This window comes from Harpia harpyja, chromosome 5 (assembly GCF_026419915.1).
Source record: "Harpia harpyja isolate bHarHar1 chromosome 5, bHarHar1 primary haplotype, whole genome shotgun sequence".
Taxonomy (NCBI): Eukaryota; Metazoa; Chordata; class Aves; order Accipitriformes; family Accipitridae; genus Harpia; species Harpia harpyja.
Window position 1 is genome coordinate 31,335,163 of NC_068944.1, and position 20,991 is coordinate 31,356,153.

At 43.2% G+C, this 20,991-nt stretch overlaps 1 long non-coding RNA gene across 1 annotated transcript; it reads right to left on the reverse strand.

The window, feature by feature from the left end:
- Window positions 1-217: 217 nt before the first annotated feature.
- On the reverse strand, window positions 218-6,566 carry LOC128142199 (uncharacterized). Its single transcript, XR_008235297.1, has 4 exons — window positions 6,132-6,566; window positions 2,366-2,493; window positions 1,250-1,701; window positions 218-1,155 (listed from the first exon to the last, which is right to left on the reverse strand). It is a non-coding gene; the product is annotated as an uncharacterized LOC128142199 (long non-coding RNA).
- Window positions 6,567-20,991: the final 14,425 nt, after the last annotated feature.

Sequence of the window (20,991 nt, forward strand, 5' to 3'; positions counted from 1 at the left end):
TCAGTGAGTATGAACAACTCATTTTTCAGTGGTGTGCAGATTCCATAGAGCCAAAAGAGACTGAGTTTTTACTAATGTCATTAACTGACCCCAAAATACTCAAGAAGAAAATTCTGTTTTTTCAATTTACAATGCAGAAAAATTACTCAGGAAGTCCAGCATCAGAGTCAATATTGCACTTCATTGTCTACCAATCACAAAAATTATACTACTAGCTCAGGTTCCTGAACAAATAATTTTTCTTAAAAAGCTGTAGCACAACTGACTTACAGTGATGGTATTCTTCTGTGAAGAAAGGAGGTGAGTACATACATGGTTTAGGAAATGAAGCATTTCAACTGGAGTTTTCTTCTTTATGAGTCGATGCTTTACTTGGATTTGTAATTTAACTGGTTAAAGCTGCCACGCCTCAGTAATGGTCACCTCTTGCAAAAACAGCAATGAAGGTTCACCAGCCCAGGTCCTACAGCTTTCCTCTGGAGCTGACTTCCCTGCTTTGCAAAGACCTTTCCTACATGGTTACTAGGACCGCATCTATTATTTTTAATGAAACAGCTTGATTTTGGAGATGTACATTTGACAGATAGTATGGGTATTCATCACAGATCAGATACTGTGTTGCTCAGCCAGAGAGCCATAGATGGGGTTGCAGCCTGAGTGTTTACCTTACGTTCTTAAAGCAGATTTATTCACAGAAAGTTTTACTAAAAATCTTCAATGTAAACTTCTCCGTATGAAATCACTGAGATACTAATATGGTAGTAAAACCTACCAGTGTTAAATCTGCACCAGGTTCCACTTCTTTTTCCTGTCCTTCTCAAACTGTGGTGATTCAGGTTAAAATTTGCAACAAGGATTTGCTCTGCCTGCATCCCTGGTTAGGCACATTCCACTCTACACATCAGGACTAGTGTAAAAAGCCTATTATTGGATTCCCACAATGTGCAGAACAAGGGCTTGAGCCGTGGACATTGACTCCTCTAGCCCCGCTAGCAAAGACCCAGGCTTAAGTGAATGTTGTCTTCTTTGCTCCTCCTTTTCTGGGCTCCAGACTAGCTGTACAGCTGGACCCAGCAGAGTATGTGCACATTGTATTTCGAGATGTGTGCATGACTCATTCCATACTGCTGAGTCTATCAGGAGTCACAGCATGGGCTTAAAAATAAAATAAAATAATCCCAATATTCAAGTCAGTGGCTCAGGTTTGGGGGAAAAAAAAAAAAGGTAGGCTGTTATTCTAGCTACTTACTGGTCTTTCTTCAAGAATCTCAGCATTGCAGAAAATCTTTTAGGCATGCCACCTAATATCTATGCTAAACAGTATACACAGCCTCATATTCCTGATATAGGCAAACTACACCAATTTCATTGCTATTGGCATCACATGGATCAGCTCGCTCAGTCTAGCTTTTGCACAAGTAGAAAATAACTGAATCGTAATGTCTAATAGATGGCTGGCACTGCATTGTCAAAATGCAAAAAAAAGGACTGAACCTAGGCACTAGCTCTCTTATTTCAGCTAAGCATGTCAGGTGTCTCGTACCACCCAGGCCAGGCAGACATGGTTCGAGGGTGCAGGGCAAGAGTCATGAGTTGTCTTTTTTTTTTTTTTAGGTGCAGATCAGAACAGAGAAGCAGTATCTCTCAATTTTTTTTCCACAGCTCTCCTTTTCCACTGTTACTGGAGCTCAGAGACTTTTGCTAAGACACAGATGCCACCTGTCAGTTAAAGTACTTTTGATTCTTATAAATAAGATCTTAATTCTCCTGTCTACTTGGGCTGCATTTTCAAGCTATCTTCAGTGCTGGTAGTACAGATGGTCATGTCTCAAAAGGAGAAGATAGATAACCACCAAATAAACTGCCTTTTCTGAACAGTCAATTGCTGTTTCTCAAATCTAGAGTTGTCGCTTAGAGACTTTTGTAGTATTTGATGCAGTAATGGCAAAATATCTGAAATTATGAAGAAATTAAATATACAGTATTCTCATTTTCCCACTTCTTTCATCTACATATGTTCTAGTTCATTACAAAAGACAGCTTTAAAGTCAAGTTTTAATAATTCGTTTTGTGCAAGAAGAAGATTGTGAATTTTTTGCAGCAGACAGATTCCATGTTGCTGCTCTCCTTGTCCTCTCCCCTTTCCGAACATCAACAGAATGAACCAGGAAAAAAAAAAAAACAGTGACTACAGCAATTCAGACTGATCCCCCCTCCTACTCCCAAATTAATAATTTTCTGGAGTACATATGGATCAGTCTTCTTCGTATTAAACTTAACTTCTTCAAAACCAGTGCCACCTTTTTTAATTTTTTCATGGAATGCTTTTTTCCTGCCCCCCCCCCCCAGGTTTATTACTTACAACATGAACGTTATATCTGGTATCATAAAGGTTGCAGACAGGTTTCCATTTTCATTTGCTCATGAATTCCTAAACTCCTTCCACTTGAGATGAAACGGTCCATGCTTGATCTCTGCCTTTGACTTCACCTTCTGTGAAAACAAAATAGCATCAGAGAAGCCTAACTTGAATGTCTGGAACTTAAAAGAACAAAAATCAAACCTTATTGTTTCCCAAGGTTGCAATCCTACAATACATAAACATGATTGCTCTTCCAATGCAATACTCATGGGAGAAAAAGATTGCATGCTTTTTATCAGATTTGAATCTTATCTCTAAACAATTTGATGGAACATTTTGATTAACTTCTTAATGATAGCATTTCTGCTTAGCAGGTACTAATATGTAACTAGAACCAGCCATCTTGTTCTGCCAGAGCTCTATGTATGTGCATTTGCCCTTGAGTTTTGTTTTTTTTTTTTAACACCATCTGGATCCATGCAGTCTATGCTACAAAAAGCCAGACCAAATCTTGTCAGCAGCACGTCTCCCTCTTCATGTGTGATTGCTTTTTTTTTTTTCATACTTCTCATCATGTTGTGAACACTTGGGTTTGGAGGCAGCTTTCACTCATGTAAATGATGTTTGCTTGTTCAGAACAGAGCGTTATAAATTACATAAAATAACATTGCAACTTCAGTTTAGTTTGTTAAGTAAGCTATTAGTTTATTAAGTTTGGTAGTTATTAAGTTGTTTAATAAACTTTGTTTATTAACTGTAGTAGGAGTCTCTCTTAATCCTTAGAAGAGTCAGGTTTCATTCTGGCTGCTACTGTCATGCCTTCGTCACCAGAAAAGGTTTGTCGAGTAAGCTGAAAGTAAGGAGAGAAACAGAAAATGAAAGTATCTATCATCTCAGCTGGCATCTGTCAACTTCTGCAGGCACTCAGGACAACTGCAGGTTTGCCTTGGCCAAAAGAATAATGATTGTGCTTAAGCCTTAGCATGTGTGATTGGGAGGAATGGAAAAAGAAAGGCTGCTGGGATAAGGAAATATGAATTTCCCTATGGGAAAAAAAGCTCTAAGGAAAAAAAGAAAATTAAATTGAGCTCACAAATACCCACTATGGGCCACTGCATGATAGCCTACAGGCTGCGTCTCCCAAGCAGATAGATGCTTCTTTGCAACATGAAGCCTGAACAATTCCTTCTGTTCAGCAGCCCACCCATTTGCTCTGCTTTTCACAGGTTCCCAGCTCACAGCAAGATCAATCGCCACTACTTGTGTCCTTTTTAAACCTATTTCCATTAGCTTATAGCAATGTGCACTTCTCTCACTTACAAGCACCATGAGACCTCCGGCTGCCCCAACTGCAGTGCTGCGGAGCCTCTTTAGGCAGCTCTCTCCCTCGGGGAAGTCTGGGAAATGGGCAGCAAGGGTGATGTGGAGGCTGTGTTGCGCAAGCATCACAAAAAACATATTTCATCACTGGAAGCTGGAAGACTGAATAAAAACTTGGAAGCATAACCCCTTCCACGGTTTCTGCCAGAGACAGAGCCAGTGGTGGTACCCTGTGGTGCTGGGTCCACTGTCCCTATGGAGAGCTCATCCCTGCATAGGTTGCTGCCAGGGGCAATAAATAAGAGCGGTTCTTGCCTTGGACGATTTGTTGGAGGAACTGGTGGAACCCCACACTCTGTTTCACTGAGCCACTAAAGACCAGATATATAAATATTTGTCCTTCTCCCTTGGGAGGGAAGTCCCCATCCTGCACCCAGTCCTTCTTGCCAGGAAAAGCGAGGCTGCCTGTCCTGGTGCTTTGCCCCATGCTGGCCACATCCCCACGCAGTCACACGGTGGGAGTGATTGCATAGCAATTTGGTTGGCATCAAGCCTCCTCGCCGGCTACACTCCGACCATTAAAGGCTTGCAGAGCACTGGCTGGCAACCACCTTCCCCCCCAAGAGTGAACTTGAGCTTTGGAACAAATTTGAATTTCTGAGAAATACAAATAGCCACAGATGCATCCATTTTGAATGCAGTGTCGGCAACCTCAAAGGCATTTCTGAAATGAAATGTGGGGAAGGGAGGAACAGAGGTTTATTTACCCTTTTTTCCCCAGAGGTTTATTTACCTTTTTTCCCCCCAGGGTTCAAATGAGCAAGCCACTCTGCCCTTTGAGCTAGCAAAGTCATAGAAATGCTTTCATTTACACCATAATCATGCCTGACTGCCTAGATTAGGTGGTGCTTTCCTAAGAGCAAGTCATCTTGGCTTTCACTTGCCTTGATTTATACCCATATTGCACAAACCACTTTGCAGGCATGTCAGATCACTCTCAAGTTGGCTTACTTGCATATTTGCTTTCTGCCTTGTTTCCCACAGCATCTCACTGGTCTGGTAGACTAGGACTGGGTGGGCTAAAAATGATTTTTTTTTTTTTTTCCATTCCACAAATATTCTTCAGCTATAAAACACTTCCCCATTTCTTATTAGGTGGCATGAAGACCATTTCAAGGCTTTCTTACCAAAAAACCCCACAGGCCGGGGTGCAGGAGCTTTGGTACGTGGGTGCTTGCTGATGCGCAGACAGACGCGCAGCGTGCAGCCTGGTGTGCGGGGCCCGTTGCACAACAGGAGGGTTTTAGAGCTCAAAAGACGGAAAGTTTGATATCTTCGGAAATGCAAGGCTGAGCATCAGTTTCTTAATCAGCAGTTACAGCTGCTGTCAACTGCCTTCCTGGCAACCCCCTGCTGATGGTGGAAGTGGTTTAGGGAATATTTTGCAATACAAAGATCACCTCTTAAAGGGGAAAGCAGAGCACTTTTTGCCATCTTTCAACTGTAGGGCCAAAGCATTTTTGCACACTGGTTTTAGAGCACTGGAAAAATTAAATAGCCTAATAAGCAGTAGAGAAATCCTGACCTTTCTTTACTACCATTTTATTCAGCATATATATGAATGATCAGTTTGTGCTGAATAACTTGTATAGTATCTGTGAGTGCGTGACTTCCCTTAGTTTATTAAGCAGGAGTACAATACAAATCCTCTCCTTCTCCACCACTTTTGGCTTTTGTCACAAGGAGTGCTGAAAGTATTTGAAATTTAAGTAGCTACTGGTGAAGTCAGAATATTTTTTGCACACCCCTTCCAAGAGTCACTGTCTAAGGCGTAGCCATGCACTCCTAATGGTCTGGATCATCTCAGATGGAGCCACACATTAGCAGGATTACTCTTGCCAAAGGTCTTTTTCCCAGCTGCAGCAGGGCTTATTTGTCATTAAACCTCAAACTTCAGTTATGTTTAACAACATGGCAACCCCATGCAAATACAGAGGTATGCAGTACAAAACTTTTACGGAAGCAGAAATGTTGTGGGTCCCAGCAGCTAGAGCCCCAACTCCTCTCCACAGATGTGCAAAAGAAATGAGGGCAGCAGGAGCATGATGGTCACCCCCTTCAGATCCAGGGACTGCAGGATGCAGGCCCAGACCTCTGAGCTGGATGTTAGGGATAGTCATTAAATATTTGCTGATGATGTTAGGAGCTAATTGCTCCAGTAAACTGGAATCTTGGTACTTTCAAGCTCTGGTGGGAGTGAACTTGAATAAATGTTCTTGCACTTATGAAGTATTTTTACAATTAATTGCCCAAATACTCCTGGGAAATAGGAAATCAGTTTCCACAGTTTATTGGAAAGACTGTTAAATCAGGACTATTAGGAGGCTTAAGTAAGAGCACAGAGTAAATTGCTGTCAAATCAGATTGAGAAAAGGTGATCCACCGGTACCTGTTTGTTGGTTTGATGTTTTGCTGCCCCGATGGTGTAGTTTAGTCCAGCAGCCACAAGCAGGGACACAGCAGTCAGTGGGAACAAGCCCAGGACCTCTGGCAGCGCGGCTCCGCCATGGCCGCAATCGTCGCCAAGACACTTCTTCCCCCTTAGCCCCCAAAACCTGACAGCCATCAGCTTCATCACTGTTGGCAGACAGCCCTCAATAGCTGGATGAAGGTGGTGGGAGTGGGAGAGCCAGGAGTCCCTGCTGATGGGTCAGGGGATGATAACCTTGATGTTGCTAACTCCAAGGGAGCCCAGGGCTGTGGTCTCAAAAAATGCAGTTTGCCAGGCAGCTGAAGGGTGGTTACAGCCAGCTTTTATAAGCTGCCACTTGATCTTTGTAATAACTATTTTTTATTCAGTGTTTTCTAAGCTCCTTCCCTGTGAAAGGAGGAAGATGCCTCTGACAGTGTTGCAAGTATGTTGTGAGTAAGTCGAGATGGCTATTGAGAAGTGTCAAAGTTTTTCCTCTTTTCAAGTAACTAAGATCAAAACTTCCAAATTTTAAAACATTCACATAAACCTTTTAAGTACCTTGAAACATCATTAGTACAATTTTTTTCCTAAGCTTGCAGCCTTTTATTTCATACGTTGTTAAAAAATACAGCTTCCATATAAATGTCATGAGATGTATGAATGTTCAACTTCAGTACAACAGGAGAAAATTGTTAGCAAATCAAATCAACACCTTTCGTTATTCCAGGTACAGGAGCCTGCCATGCTCCACTTAGCATGTCCAAAAGCACAGGTTCAGGCAAATGAAAGAAGGCAAAGCATTACAGAGACATGTGCTTGAGCCTTAAAGTTCCCAAAGTTGAAGGGCCCTGGTAAGAAATCCTCCGCATTATAGAATTTTAGTTTGTTTTTTTTTCCAGCATTTCCCCTCCAGAATGCTCCCGAGTCTTAGCAAACTTGGAAATCTTGCACCACTGATAGCTTCTAAATTGCTTTAGCTAGTTGTAAGGTTACACCAACAGTATTGGTGTATAAGAAGGATTGCAATTGTTCATTCCAGTCTCAAACTGGAAAGAAAAGAAAGAGAAGCTGGCATTCCTACGGTCAGGAGTGTAAATTTATTTTTTTATAAAGGAACCTCAACTGTTTTCTTAAGCAAAAGTTTATATTACTATGCTATTATTACATACCTAATACCCCTCCAGACATTACTGCAACACAGGTAGGTACTAAAGACATCCTCAGAAGTCCTACTGTTTCAATAAATCAGATAGAAATGCTTGAACTATGCTTTCGTTATTAGAGTTGTTGCTTCAGAATCCTCCCAGAATAAATCTTTCTTTTTTTTAATTTAAGATCTCATTCCAAATTTCAAAGGAGTATGCCTACCTTCAACCTAGCTTTGCGTTTTATCAAGGGACCAATTTTTGGCTTATTAAAGCTTTAATAGGTAGTGCTTTGGATTGCAAAGCTCAGCAGATCCATTAGCATGTCATTGAGTGCCATTATACAACTGCTTTGAATTTTTGTGGCTCCACATGTGCTATAGTTGGACATACAGCAAGGTAATTCAGGTGCTGGGCAAATGCTTTTGACAAGGGGTTGTTGGATAACAGATCCCATCTGCAGTGACATGGTTAAAATGCCATAGTAGTGCAGTGCCGATGAAGTGTTGTTTCAGTACTGCCAGTAAGTTAAGTGTGCAAGTTGCTCTCTTCAGGAGAGAACAGACATACTCTAACGGAAAGATTTGAAAAGGATTATTGTTTTAGGTTAATCTATTTTTAAAGCAAGTTATCAAATATTTGATTGAAGCTTTGTAGAGAAATAAAGAGATTGATTTATGTAAGGAAGCTTGACACCTCTGCCAGGACATGTTATGTAGCAGGTTAGCATTGTCAGGCTAATGTAACTTAATTATGGGTGCTGAAAACAAAGCATTTAGAAATGAAGTCACAACAGAACAGCCACTGTGCCTACAAGTGACAGAAGTAGAATAGTTCCATCAACTTGAGCGATAAACTGAAGCCCATTCGTGAAATCAGTGGGTGTCTCGCCCGAATGAGCAGTGCAGGATTAGACTCGATTGCGCATCATGCCGGCACTAGTTAGAAACATAGAACAGATGTCAAGTAAATAGGGAAGTGTGGGACAAAACAGAAATAATTGTAAAAATGTGCCCAAGGATAAAATAAATTGATCCTAAGACACTAACAAACATTCTTGTATAAGACGAAATGAGTCTTTGTACTGGGTTGGCTTTTATTTTCTCGCTAATATTGCATAACAGAACTACACTGGCATGATGAGGAGGGGGGATAATAAAATAACTTATCAATGCACTATTAACTCTACATGCTCTTACCTAATAATAAGATATTGATGTCTCCTTTAATGCGTGTCCCATTGTTGAGAACTTTCTCATTACCCCGCAGTAGCATACACAAAATGGCTTTTTTAATATACTCATGGCCATGAACGTTTGGTGCTAAAGACTTGCTTAAATGGTCAAAGATACCCTATTTAAGAAACAGCAAACACTTACATTGCACATTACCAACATTAGAATGGAATCTCATTATCCATTAGCCACTATTAGTGCAATTTATAACTTACTTTAGTTTGAGCTTTGCAGAATTTCTTGATCTTTGCCACATCATCAGCTGAGAATGTGGGTGCTATTTCTTTGCTCATCAGTTTGATATTATTAGCCAGCATTATTGTCCCGGGTATTTTGCTCCAGATGCAGAGAAATGTTATGAGATTAACTATTGAATAGATGAACTATTAAATACATACTGGACCACTGTTTTCACAACACAAAAGGAATCAAATTCAAAGAAATTATTGGATTTATCCATTTTATTATGGCTCAGCAAGTGAAATCCACAGTAAAAGAGGATTCAGTGAAGTTCCAACATCAGAATTCAAAAGAACTAGCAATACATCATACAGCTTTATAGCGCTGGGGATTTCATTTCTTCCTTACCCTGCAATACGAATGGGTGGGATATCTGTATGGTGTGGAGCAGTATGGTATGACATCCTATCAAAGAACATGCTCTGGCGTTAGGGCTACCTTTGAAGGAAAGAGAGAGGACAACTCATTTGTTGCTTTGTTTTCAATAGGCTTGTCAGACACTTGGGCTTCTTCTAAAGACCGATCAGACAAGCCTTGCAAACCCCAGAGGGTGAGAAAAAGCAATCATCTCAGAAACCTACAGTTTGAAGCAGAAAGCAGGGAAACACCACCTTAACTTCTACTTTATGAACCTATCAATCTTCTATACGTTTACAGGCTTTGTAGGGAAGCACTGGCGAGACAGCTGATGCTTCAGAAGGGCCATCAGAAAATGCTTCGGGGAGGGGAGAGTGCAAGTGAATAGAAACCATCTAGAGAAAGAAGCGAATGCAGCCCAAGATCTGCGTGTGAGCAACACAAGCACCCCAGGGCACGGTTGTGTCTCCCAGGTAAGAGGACTTGAACGGAAACTAAATCGAAAGCTAATCCAATTCCAGCTCGGACTGCCTCTGGAGGCTCCTAAGAAGCCCCTGTGTGTTGCTGAGCCTGTCTCAGCCACGGCAGTCAGGCAGAGCTCTCCCGGCTGCCCAACCTGTCCCTGCCCAGGCGAGCGTTGAGCTGCCGACCCACCGCTGCCACCCGCGCAGAGGGCTCGTGGAGGAGCAGGGAGACAGCTCAGGGGCGTTCGGCTGCCCCTGGGGAGGGTCCGGGGCCGGGCAGCGGGAGGAAATTTGGCAAAGAAGAGACAGAGAGAGGTGGAAACGGTTGTTCTCAGCGCCACAGGCGGCACGGCAGGCGTCCCCGCCGGGCGCGGGGAGCAGCGGGGGCAGCAGCCACAGGCGAGGCCTGTTTCTGGCTCTGAACAAATGGGGTCTTTCTGAGCGGATCCTCAGGGAAAAGCGACGGCGTTCTTTTGTAATCAGCACAGAATAAAATTACAATAGAATTCATAGCACTCGAAGCCATGCTGGCAAGAATTTTTTAACTGTTCGGTAAATGCCAATCCCTCCTATTTGATACCAAGTTCATCTCAAGCCAGTCCTGACAGGCAACCTCCTTTGCTGCCATGCCCAACTGCAGGGCCAGCTGGCAGCGACTTGGGCGGGCCGTCGGTCACCGGTGCCTTGATGGAAGGAGATTTTTATGACCGCTGCATGTTCCTCCTGCGCACTATCCAAAAGAAATTAATTTTTCTGTAAATACCTTTCACGTGATATGTGTAATATTGTAAGTAGGACCGTTTGCTCTTGGGATATGAGGTGTTTGGCTATTTCCCCACCGCGGAGGAGGATGGATGGTAACTCCAGCAGCTACGGTCACACAACGGTACGGCGAGGATGCGATGGCCCATAAGTTGCCTGTATTACTGTTCCAGTGCCTGCGTTACCCTGAGCTGCAGCTAACGCCTTGAGGTAAATGAGGACACAGGGATCTGAAGAGACGTCCGCCCAGAGATGCCCGCTCTGCACTGCGGGGCGGCCGGCTCCCCACCACAGCCACATGCCCAGGACCAGCCCAGGCAGCGGGAACCCAGCGAGACCAGTGCCACCAGCAGAGCAGGGGGAAAATGCTGTATTAATACTTGCCATTAATACTTACCGATTAAGAAAACCCAACAACCAGTGCGTATTGCCTTTTATACAGCTGAGAGACAAAACACAGACCAAGTTACAACAAAGCTTAAACCCAAAATAATTACATTTTGTCATAACTCCTTCCACACAGCCCAAGCTACCAAGGAAGCGAGCCGCCAGCACCCGGGGAGAGACACGATTTGCTCCACAGCTCCCTTCAATCCCAGTGCGAAAATTTCCAAATGTTTGAAACAGGGAGCAACTAAATCTTTTAATGCTCTCTGAAAAGCAATCAGCTCACCAAAAGCATCATTCAGCAGCCTCCAATATAAAATAATTAAACCATGAAAAGCTGCCGCAGTAATCTTACTTTAAAATCCTAAATTCCTTTACATTTTGAGGATCTGATGGCATTGACTCCAGTCAGACACACAGAGGCAGGGCAGAGACCGCGGGAGCTTCTCACAGCTCAGCTGAACACACCTCTTCCACTCCTTGAGCAGAGGCAGCTTAACTTTATGAAGATTTGTTGTTGCAGCAAAACTATCCAGGAGTTACAGCTAAATCCAAATTCATTTCATTTCCAGCCAAATTATATTTTGATGCAGGTCGCTAGAAGCTAATCTTTCATCTCTGTTTTTCATACATGAAAATGAAAATAAAGAATTTCAGATTAAGCAGCATTTATCATACTAAACAGAATTAAATCAAATGGAAAATTGCATAAAGAAACTCAGTTAAAACAATCAAATTAAAAAGCCCTTTACCTGTGTGAATGTAATCTTTGATTTTCTGAGAAGAGAAGAAAACCTTATTATTAAGCAAACTTAAAAGGGAGCCTGGATTACCCTTTTCCCATTTCCCTGCACTTTTGAACTGTCAGTCTGTCTTCATGAACAGATTTTGCTTCCTGTCTGTCAGGCAAGTTCACTTGCTTGTTCTCACATGCCAGAAAAACTCATGTTTTCAGTATTGCAGAAGCACTTCAGCTGTACAGCAAGCAGCAGACAAGTAGCAGATGATTTTTTATTCATGCATTTTTTGTTAGTTACATGCATATATACACAGACACACAGGTGCATACACACACCTGCATTCAGTCATGTAACATAGCTTTAGCAAAAACCTGAGCTAACCAGACGCTAGCCTGCTTTTAATAACCTTTTATTGATGCTCTGACTTTTAAAGAGCTCCCATCTGAAACAGCTTACAGTAAGTATTAAAAATGAAGTAGCAAAGCCTTCTAGAAGACACCTATTTAAAATTATCTCACAAATATTTCAGCATAATTGAAGGAATTATAATCCTTTTTCCCCCCAAATTCCAAGTCTTCCATTACATCAATTAAAAATGCATTTATGAGCTTGGCTTACAGCAAAATCAAGAGCAATAAGCAGTGGCTGTTATGAAGAACAGCTGTCTGGGAAGAATTTTTCTGATATATAACACAGGCAGAAGAGGCTCAGTAATGCCTTGGGTCAAATTTTGCTGATGAACATTATCTTAGTTTCTTGGCTGAAATCCCCTCTGGCTTCTAAAAATCCTATTTCATTTCAAGGTAAATTTTGTCTGAGAAATAAATACAGAAACCCATGCAGTAAGGTCGGTTTCACACAGAACTTAAGAAACGCGGAGGTTTGGGGTCCAAGACAACACCTACTTTGTTCCTTGGTATTTGGGCACATGTCCTTTAAATCCCCATGGATGAGTGGGTTCAAACTTCAAACCTTGAGAATTGGGAGAGTTTTTTTCTTTTACCTAGTCAGAAACAAGCATCCCCTAATTCAAGGTGCTCCACAAGTTACCGCATGAATCTCAAGCTCTGTGAGTACCAACAGAAAATTCCAACACCTCTGAAAAACATGCAAGAACAAAAATACCAGAGGCAGAGTCATGTCTGGTTTACAAACACAACATGCTGACATTTTTTTAGTGGTGGCGCTGGGGTCTTTAAATGCATCTGTTCCTAAAATCTTAATTTTTGCTCTAGTACTTCTGAGTAAAATCCAACACAATTTGCAGGTAAAAATTTGCATTTTAGCATGAAACTTTGAAACTCATTAGTGAAGACAGTGACTTTTAAATACAAAACACCACTTCTGCCTCTGAAAGCCCCTGAGATGTAAATCATTGGAGACAGAGAAAGCAGTCCCAAGAAATATCCTGACATAACCTGTTCCCATTCCCTTGCCATGTTCTTTGCTCAGGGCTGCCGCAAGGGAGACGATACCAGGCTGCAACCTCAGGCTGAGTGGCTGTGGCTCAGCTTACACTTGCTTTTTTTCCTGTATGTTGGTCCTTTGTGTTTGGAGATGAAAGGCGCAGTGCGACAGAGAGGCCTCTCCTCTCTCCTTTAGGAACTGCCTTCTCATCTCTGGTTTTCCACAGTTCAAACGTAAGACTTTGAAAAAGATTTCAAAGCTGCATTTTGTACATGGAAATTCATGGCTCCAGGCAGGTTCACGATCAGCCCTGAAATTTCAAGCTTAAGACTAAGAACCTGCAGCCTAAATAGAACTCCTTTTACTTGTGCTTTGCCCTTCTCTGTTTTTTCTGTTTAAAGCCATCAATAGGAATAAGATGATGCCAATTTTCATGGATCATCTATATAGTTTTACTTCAATTTTCTTGTAAAAACACTGGGTTAAGGAAATACGAACACAAGCCGTTTAGATAAGCTACAAAAATCGAATTCCAGCTGCTAGCTATCAAATATAAGTGACGTTATACATGCTTAGGAAACTGAACTCTGTACACCTAGACGGTAGCTGAAGGTATCTCAGTATTCCCCAGAGTGGGGAAATATCCAAACCACTTTCAGGGCGGTTGGAGCAGAAATATCATGCCATACCTTGGGCTTGGGGATGGGTTCATTTCACATGTGAAGAACTGGGGAAAAATAACGAAAGACACTCCACCAGCTGAAAGCGTTGTGGTCCTCAAAGCAGTTCTCACTGCTCAACAGCAGTAGAGTATTTTATAAACATTAGCTACGTGCTTATATATGTAGATAACACCCTACCCAATTCCTTCAAGGTCTGCAGGCATGGTGGAAGCCAAGACCAAGTTTATCTGCAATGGAAGCTCAGAGGTTAAAGTTCTTGGATCAAGAGGGGTGCAGACAGCAGGAGCAGGGCAGGGAAAGGATGGGCTGTTTTGCCTGGACATAGCAGCAGGGCTCCGTGTGGGACCAGAGGCAGCCACCCACCCCCTGCAACCGCCCCGTCACCCATGGCAAGAGGCACCCAGTCAGTCTCTGGAGGCCAAAAGGTAGCAGAGGAGGGGGACACAATGAAAGGATATGCTGGGTTGGGTTTGTAGGTCAAGCTGGGAAACCTGGGTTTGTACTGCTTGTTGCTTTTTTCATTAGTGTGCTTTTTATCCTTGGCCTGCCACACTCCTGCCAGAGGCTGTTTCCAAGTCCTAGCTTTTAGCATTGCACAAGAAGCTCAGATTGAATTCTAGAAAGCAAAAAATGAACATTGGAGACCCCGTGAAATGGCACTTTATTTTTTCAGTAAATCAGCCGTAGCAGAGAAGAATCAAAGAAACAATATGTGCCCTTAGATTTTTTTTTTTTTTAAAGTCAGGAAGGACAGGTTATTGGAAAGCTTACTAGACAGGTAAGAGAAAACTGTTCAAATATCACTGCCTTTCATTACAGGAAGCAGAATAGAAAAAAGTTTGAGAAATCAATAGTAAGGCAAGAATAACCGCAGACCTGTGGGACAGATGGAGACAGAGGGCCGTGCCTATCTCTGCTGCAGTTTCACTGATTTGTTAGTAAAAGGAGAAATTTCAGGGCCATGAAAATGGATGGAGGGCTGGAACACTTCTCCTACAAAGAAAGGCTGAGATAGTTGGGGTTGTTCAGCCTGGAGAAGAGAAGGCTCCAGGGAGATCGTAATGCAACTTTTCTATATATAACGGGGGTTTATAGTAAAGTCAGAGAGAGACTTTTTACCAAGGCCTGTAGTGACAAGACAAGGGCCAGCGGTTTGAAGCTGAAAGAGGGTAAGTTTTAGATTGGACATAAGGAAGAAAGTTTTTACAATGAGGGTGGTGGGACACTGGAACAGGTTGCCCAGAGAGGTTGTGGATGCCCCATCCCTGGAGACATTCAAGGTCAGGTTGGACAGGGCTTTGAGCAACCTGGTCTCGTGAAAGATGGACCTGCTCATTGGCAGGCAGGTTGGACTAGGTGATCTTTAAAGGTCCCTTCCAACACAAACCATTCTATCATTTTATGAAATACTAATCCAGGGTGATTTTCCAGTCTTTCTGAGGGATAAAAATACCCATTTTCTTCAGGAAGAAACTGGAGGGCTGGTTACCAGGATGGCCTATACTTCATTTGTCAGGAGCAGAGGCTATCTAGGACTAGTATTACTATCTAGGAAACTATTTAGGACAGTTTCTAGCTGTCATACATTTCTCCCACTTGCAAGCTGCAGTTAAATAAATAAGATTAGCCAAGATATATGCAGTTCTTCAGGGCTCTGCCAGACCTGGTCTTACATTGTTGATCCATTAGAGAGTTTCCTCCTGCTTTCTGTTTGCACTAATCCACTGGAAACCCAGCCCTGGAGACCTGCCTCACTGACCCCCATATTCATTAAGAATAATTGTTGATACTCTATAATGGAATAGCAGCAGCGCAATTAAAACAGCTCCTTGTCGTGGCAGAGCTTTTATGGGATTGGCAGAGAGTCCTAATGAGATCCCTGAGCCCATTTATCAACCCCTGCAACCCCTACAGCTGGTTTCATCTTTCACCAGCTGTGTGCCAGTCTGACACTGTGTGGCATGTACAAGTACTACAGCAGCCACCGCCACACAAAACAAGAGGACACATCCCTCCGCTTCGTTGCCAGCTCCTTAGACTTGGCATGTTAAATGTTTCCTCCTTCCCCCCCGTTTTTTTTTTTTTTTCCTTTTATTCTTCTTCCTCCTACCCCTGACTCCCTGTGAGGAATGGTTTTCATTTAATCCAAGCACGTTTGGCACCAGATTCCTTTTGTCCCGCCCAGGAGTCAAGGGCATTTTGAGGTCTCATTGAGCAATAAATAAAGTTTTAGGTCATATTTCTATGCTCACATTGTGGCGGCCTGGTTACCCATCTTGAGCTTTCCACCTTTGGAATGTGATGGCGAGAACGGGGAGAAGACACCTCCTTCTCAAAGCCCCTCTACACGTCAGTTCTTCATTGTGCTGAGTGAAAATGAATAGCAATGCTTTATCCTGGGAAAGGAGAAACGCTGGATCCAGGCAACTGAATAAAAATATAAATACTGTCAACTTTCAATAAAAATTGATCTTCACCGGGTATGACAGCCACAGGCAAGAGAAGGGAAAAAACCCAACCCCTACATACAGAATATGATTAATCTTGAGTCTTTGCGCAACCACCAGAGCTGCCATTCCCACAGCCGCCCATGGGGCAGAGGCAGTGGTTAGCAAGGGGCACCAAGGGAACCCCTAAAAATCATACTGCCATGGGAGCAAGGCTGCTAGGGAGATGATCCAGCAGCACCGAGGGCCTGGGCAAAATCACCTGGGGCAACCGCCCAAGCAGCCCAGATTTTCTGTTCGCTCTACAATGGCAAATCCCATCATCTGCTGATGGCACGGAACAAAAGGAGAACAGGAGAGCTTCACCCAGGTTTGCAGCGTTTGGTCACCCCGTGCACAGGAAAAAGTGGCTGCATATGACGTGTGTACCTGGGACATAAAGCATGTTTATAGCTGGGCAACAGAGCGTGGTGGAGAGTGCCCCAAGCTAGCGACGACCCGAGCTAGCACAGTCTACTGCAACGAAGGACTTCAGTGATTAGTCACCGGCGTCACGAGACAGCACGTCAGGCTCTCTCAATATCCTGAAACCCGTAGCAACCTGACTCAAGGACAGGAGCCCCAGCGAGAGGGAGAACAGGGTACATGCAGACTTAACAGATCTAGTGGAGCTCTAATTAGCGAAGTATCATACCAAGAGGAGTGGCACATCCATGAACCTTAAGCTTGCACTTCCCGAAGAGAGCTGCATTTTCAGGTCCTTCCCCTGCCTGTATTTCTTTCTTTTTTATAGGTAGCCATGGTGACTAGAGTCAGACAGGAGATTTATGTCAGGCTTGATGGCTACTATAATACACATAAACAGAAAATGCCTGCTTTAGAGCAGCACTTTCCCGATAGGGACATGGCCACATTTTGACTTGGGCTACAGCCCTTCCCTTCCCCTCTCCTTCACACATCAAATGCTTTCCCACAGTCCCTTTTGCCCAGCCTGGAGCCAACCAACTGGAGCATTCAAAAAATTAAATATTTTCCTTTCACCCTCTTTGGAGAGTGGAGCAGAGATGTGCCCCAGACAGCCCTGCTCATGGTAAATGAGATTTTTATCTTGAGAAAGGAGTTCTGCTTCTTTCTGTCCTGTCCTGTTCCCCCCCCCCCAGCCATGCACATCCTGCCTCCAGACACGCTTCTCCCTTCTCCTGGATGTGAGGGTTGGAGGAAAGCAAACCCCATCTGTCTCAAATGCAACGGCAACCACTGTGGCAGATTCTGCCCTGCTTTACTTCTCATGAACATGTATTAATGAGTCCCTCCATAAAACCCTCCACAACTACTGTTGTGCTGGAGTAAACTTTCTTTTGGCCTAGTGTCAGTGAACGAAGCTTCAGCCCAAGGGGAATTTGGCACAACAGCATCTTATCTGCAGGACATGTGGATGGTTGTAGAGCTGACATTTCCCCCTATTGCCAACATCACAGGAAACGTGAACTGGCAACCTAGAGCACAACGTTGTTTTTCTCCCCACCCAATAAATGCTTCAGAGACTTTTTGCAAAGCAGAAATACTTGCACATGGTCCTACGCTTAAAAGCATATCTGAATTATAATTGAATACATTTCTCTAAAACAAAGATAACAGGCTGAGGCCTTGGGAAAATAATGTTTTAGGTGAATGTCTGCTGGAGACAGGAAAGCTGTCTGGCAACAAATTATTTGGGGAACACATTGCTCGATACTCTTGCTGAAGGGGATCAAGTGAAATTAGAAGACGGGGAAAAGTAATGTGTCTTGAGAGGTTAAATGCAAAAGCCTGATTGCTCCTCTCAATTATCCCAATCTTACTTTGTGAATTTACTATTTGAGAAGTGCTTATTTCTGAATTATACTGAGATGAGCAAGAGGGTAAGTCAGTGAAATTACTAAATGAAAACCAACCATTTTATGTAATACATGCCACCCAACCAATTTAGTACATCAAATTCTGTACACATTGAAAATATCATGAAAATAGTGTCTTTAATATACAGTTTATATACTTACAATATGCAGTTTAAATTTGTTCATATACATTACAGAGATATTTATTTGCACCTGGTTTAAATAATAATCTGCCTTCAGCCTTTTACACAAAAGCCCCAAACAGCACAGAATTCCACAAAAACCATGCTTCGTTATAACGGAAATGTACTAAGCCAAAGTTTCAGGGCTTTCGCTTTTTTTTCCCCAAGTGTTATTTTTTGACCTATCCAAAGTGAATCTAAAGAGCTAAGAACTAACAGATATTTTTAATATAATTCAGAAGATTGTCCAAGTCAAGAGAATCACTCTGCAGATTTTCACGCTGAAAATTTGGTTATCACGCACCAAATGCGTTTTACCAGAAATGGTAAAGTCTGAACAACTCCTGGACTACTAGGAGTTTAAGACATAACAAGTGAAGAGTCATTTATTGCTAGGTCTTAACAAGGGGCCTGCATTTCCCTACTGCCCTGCCGTCCCTAACACCATGAATGAAAAGGACAATCCCTCACTTTGACTAAGATTTCATTCCTACCTTCTAGCTTGCACACAGGAACGCTGCAATTTCAGAGCATCAAAAAGAGGAGCCCAGGAGAGCTGGGCTAAGCCCTAGTGCTTTCAGACAGGGGTGGTGTTCAGCTTTTAAGTAGCACGGTGTACCCCCTGCCTGGCCCGCAGGCAGGACTTTGCTCCGCCGGGCAGTACACAAGTAGCTGGTGCCAGCACACTTTATTTAGTGGGGAGACAATCAAGGAGTTGATTCAAGAAGAAAACATTTCAAGTATTTATAGACAGATTTGAAACACAGTGGGTTTTTAGACAGAATTGCTACTTACGCTGTTTCTCTTGAAGCTGTTGTTGCGGAATAAGGTCCATTAAAGTGGCAAATGAAACTGCTGTATTGGAAAAAACCCTGTGTAATACACAGTTACTTCAAACTCTTGCTTCTAGCTGCAAAGAACACTTCAAAATACATTTTCCTTTTAATTTTGGATGGACCAAATGTTTTCTGTCTCTAAGCTTCTAGCTGTAGGCAATTTTTACAATACGGCAAGAATAAGAACGCAAATATGCACTTTGAGTTGATTTCAATACAGCTTTAGTTAGCCAGCCAGGCAGCAATACAAAGAATGTTAATCCTAGGCACAATGAGCATTTAAAGTAAACCAGTATTTCCCCTAAAGTTTCCTCCCCACCCTGCCCCCGGCCAATTCTGTGCCCACCTCCAGAAAAGCCCACATGCCAAAATTCAGCTTTCACCGCTGAAGGCAGCCTCAGTCCTTGTGCCACCATGCAACTGTTGCATAGAAAGGATGCATTTCCTGGTGCAGGACAACAAGACAGCTCCATACAGAATGACATGCCAGATTTTTTGCTACCAAATGCCCCGGACAAACAAAAACCCCGAGGATAACACACAACTTCAGACACTGATAACTAAATAAGCACCAGAGGCCTTACATTTATTTAATCTGAGGAACGAAATCCAAGGTTAGGAGTGGCCTGTTTTAGTAGACTGCCTCCAAAAAGTACAAGATTTTAGGCCCGACATGTGTTGTCTGAACTTAGTGGCTACATCTCTGCTAGTAGACAAAATGGGCCAGAGCCTTCTCTCAGGCCCCAAGGACAACCAACACAGCTCGCATCAACACGGCTGAACTCCATTAACCCCCAAAACCAGGCTGGTTTCCCCCACTGCTAACTTCCGAGCTGTGCTTGGGAGTTGTCTGGGATCACCCATTGCACAGGCTGGTTGGGTTGCACCAAAACAGGCAAGAGCCCACATCAACAGTTCAGCAGCACGCGACTCCCACGAGAGAGCACCTGTGCCTCGGTGCTGCTCAGTTTGCTAATACGGTTTGCAAGTCCTAGCAAATGCTGAGTGCTATCTCCTCCTATTCTCATCAGCCGGTAAAAAGTTCGTATCACAGGGATGTTCCCCAGAGCTTTCACACACTTCCTAACCACAGTGGGAACATTAAAGCAACCCTCCATCTCAAAGTACCATCAGCAGTGCAGCATTTTGTAAGCTTTTACAGATTTAAGTCTCCAGGTCTTACACCCCATCCTTCTAAAGAGACTGTGTGGTTCTCTGCCAAGGCCTGAAGCTCTCCTCTGCTCCTGCCCCATTTCAAAGGTGCCACCATCCCTTTATTGCCAGGGACCTCCCGTGAGACCAACGCATTCACATCGGTCTGCCCTGTTCAGACTGCCTTCTACAGCGCCAAGGACAGTCCTGACCCCCTAACACCACAGCAGCGAAGCTCGAGAGGAAAGGAAGTAAATTAGATCCCATGGGCATCAGCGCTGCCATAGCTTGGCTACCTACACAGCGGTGGAGAGGCCAAGCCACCACACTCCAGCTGCCTGGTTTCCTCAACACTCTCCTGATTTTACCAGAGCAGACGCTTCAGTCCAGCCTGGGCATCACAGCAGGTAGCTCAATGCTGCAGTCATATAATTCACACAACACAAAGGTTAGGAACACCTGAATCACTAAAAAGGGCTTGGAAAATTAAGGTGATGGGTGGCTAAGGGCAAAAGAAAAGGTCAAATGCTAACATATTATGCATAAAAATAAGTAGGTAGTGCCAGGCCAGAACAAAACAACTGGAAGGACATCAATAGCAAGTTTGCAGTTAGAGGTTTTAGCTGTACTTTTGCACACAGGCTCTGCTTCTGAAATCATTGCACGTTTCTCGGCCTTCCAACAGGCCAGCTGTATTTTGGTCTATGCATATGTGATGTTAATGCAGCACACTCACGAATGCAAATTCCACCAGGCTGCTTGCAAGAAAAACCATTCCAAGCAGGTAAGCAGAGATAACAGAATAGGTCTCCTTCCTTAGCTGAAGAACACTATTTTCTCAGGGATGTCAATATCTTGGAGGCATTAGCAATATTTAATGTTAATATTACCAAGACTGCAATCTCCTCTTTTTTGAGAGAGA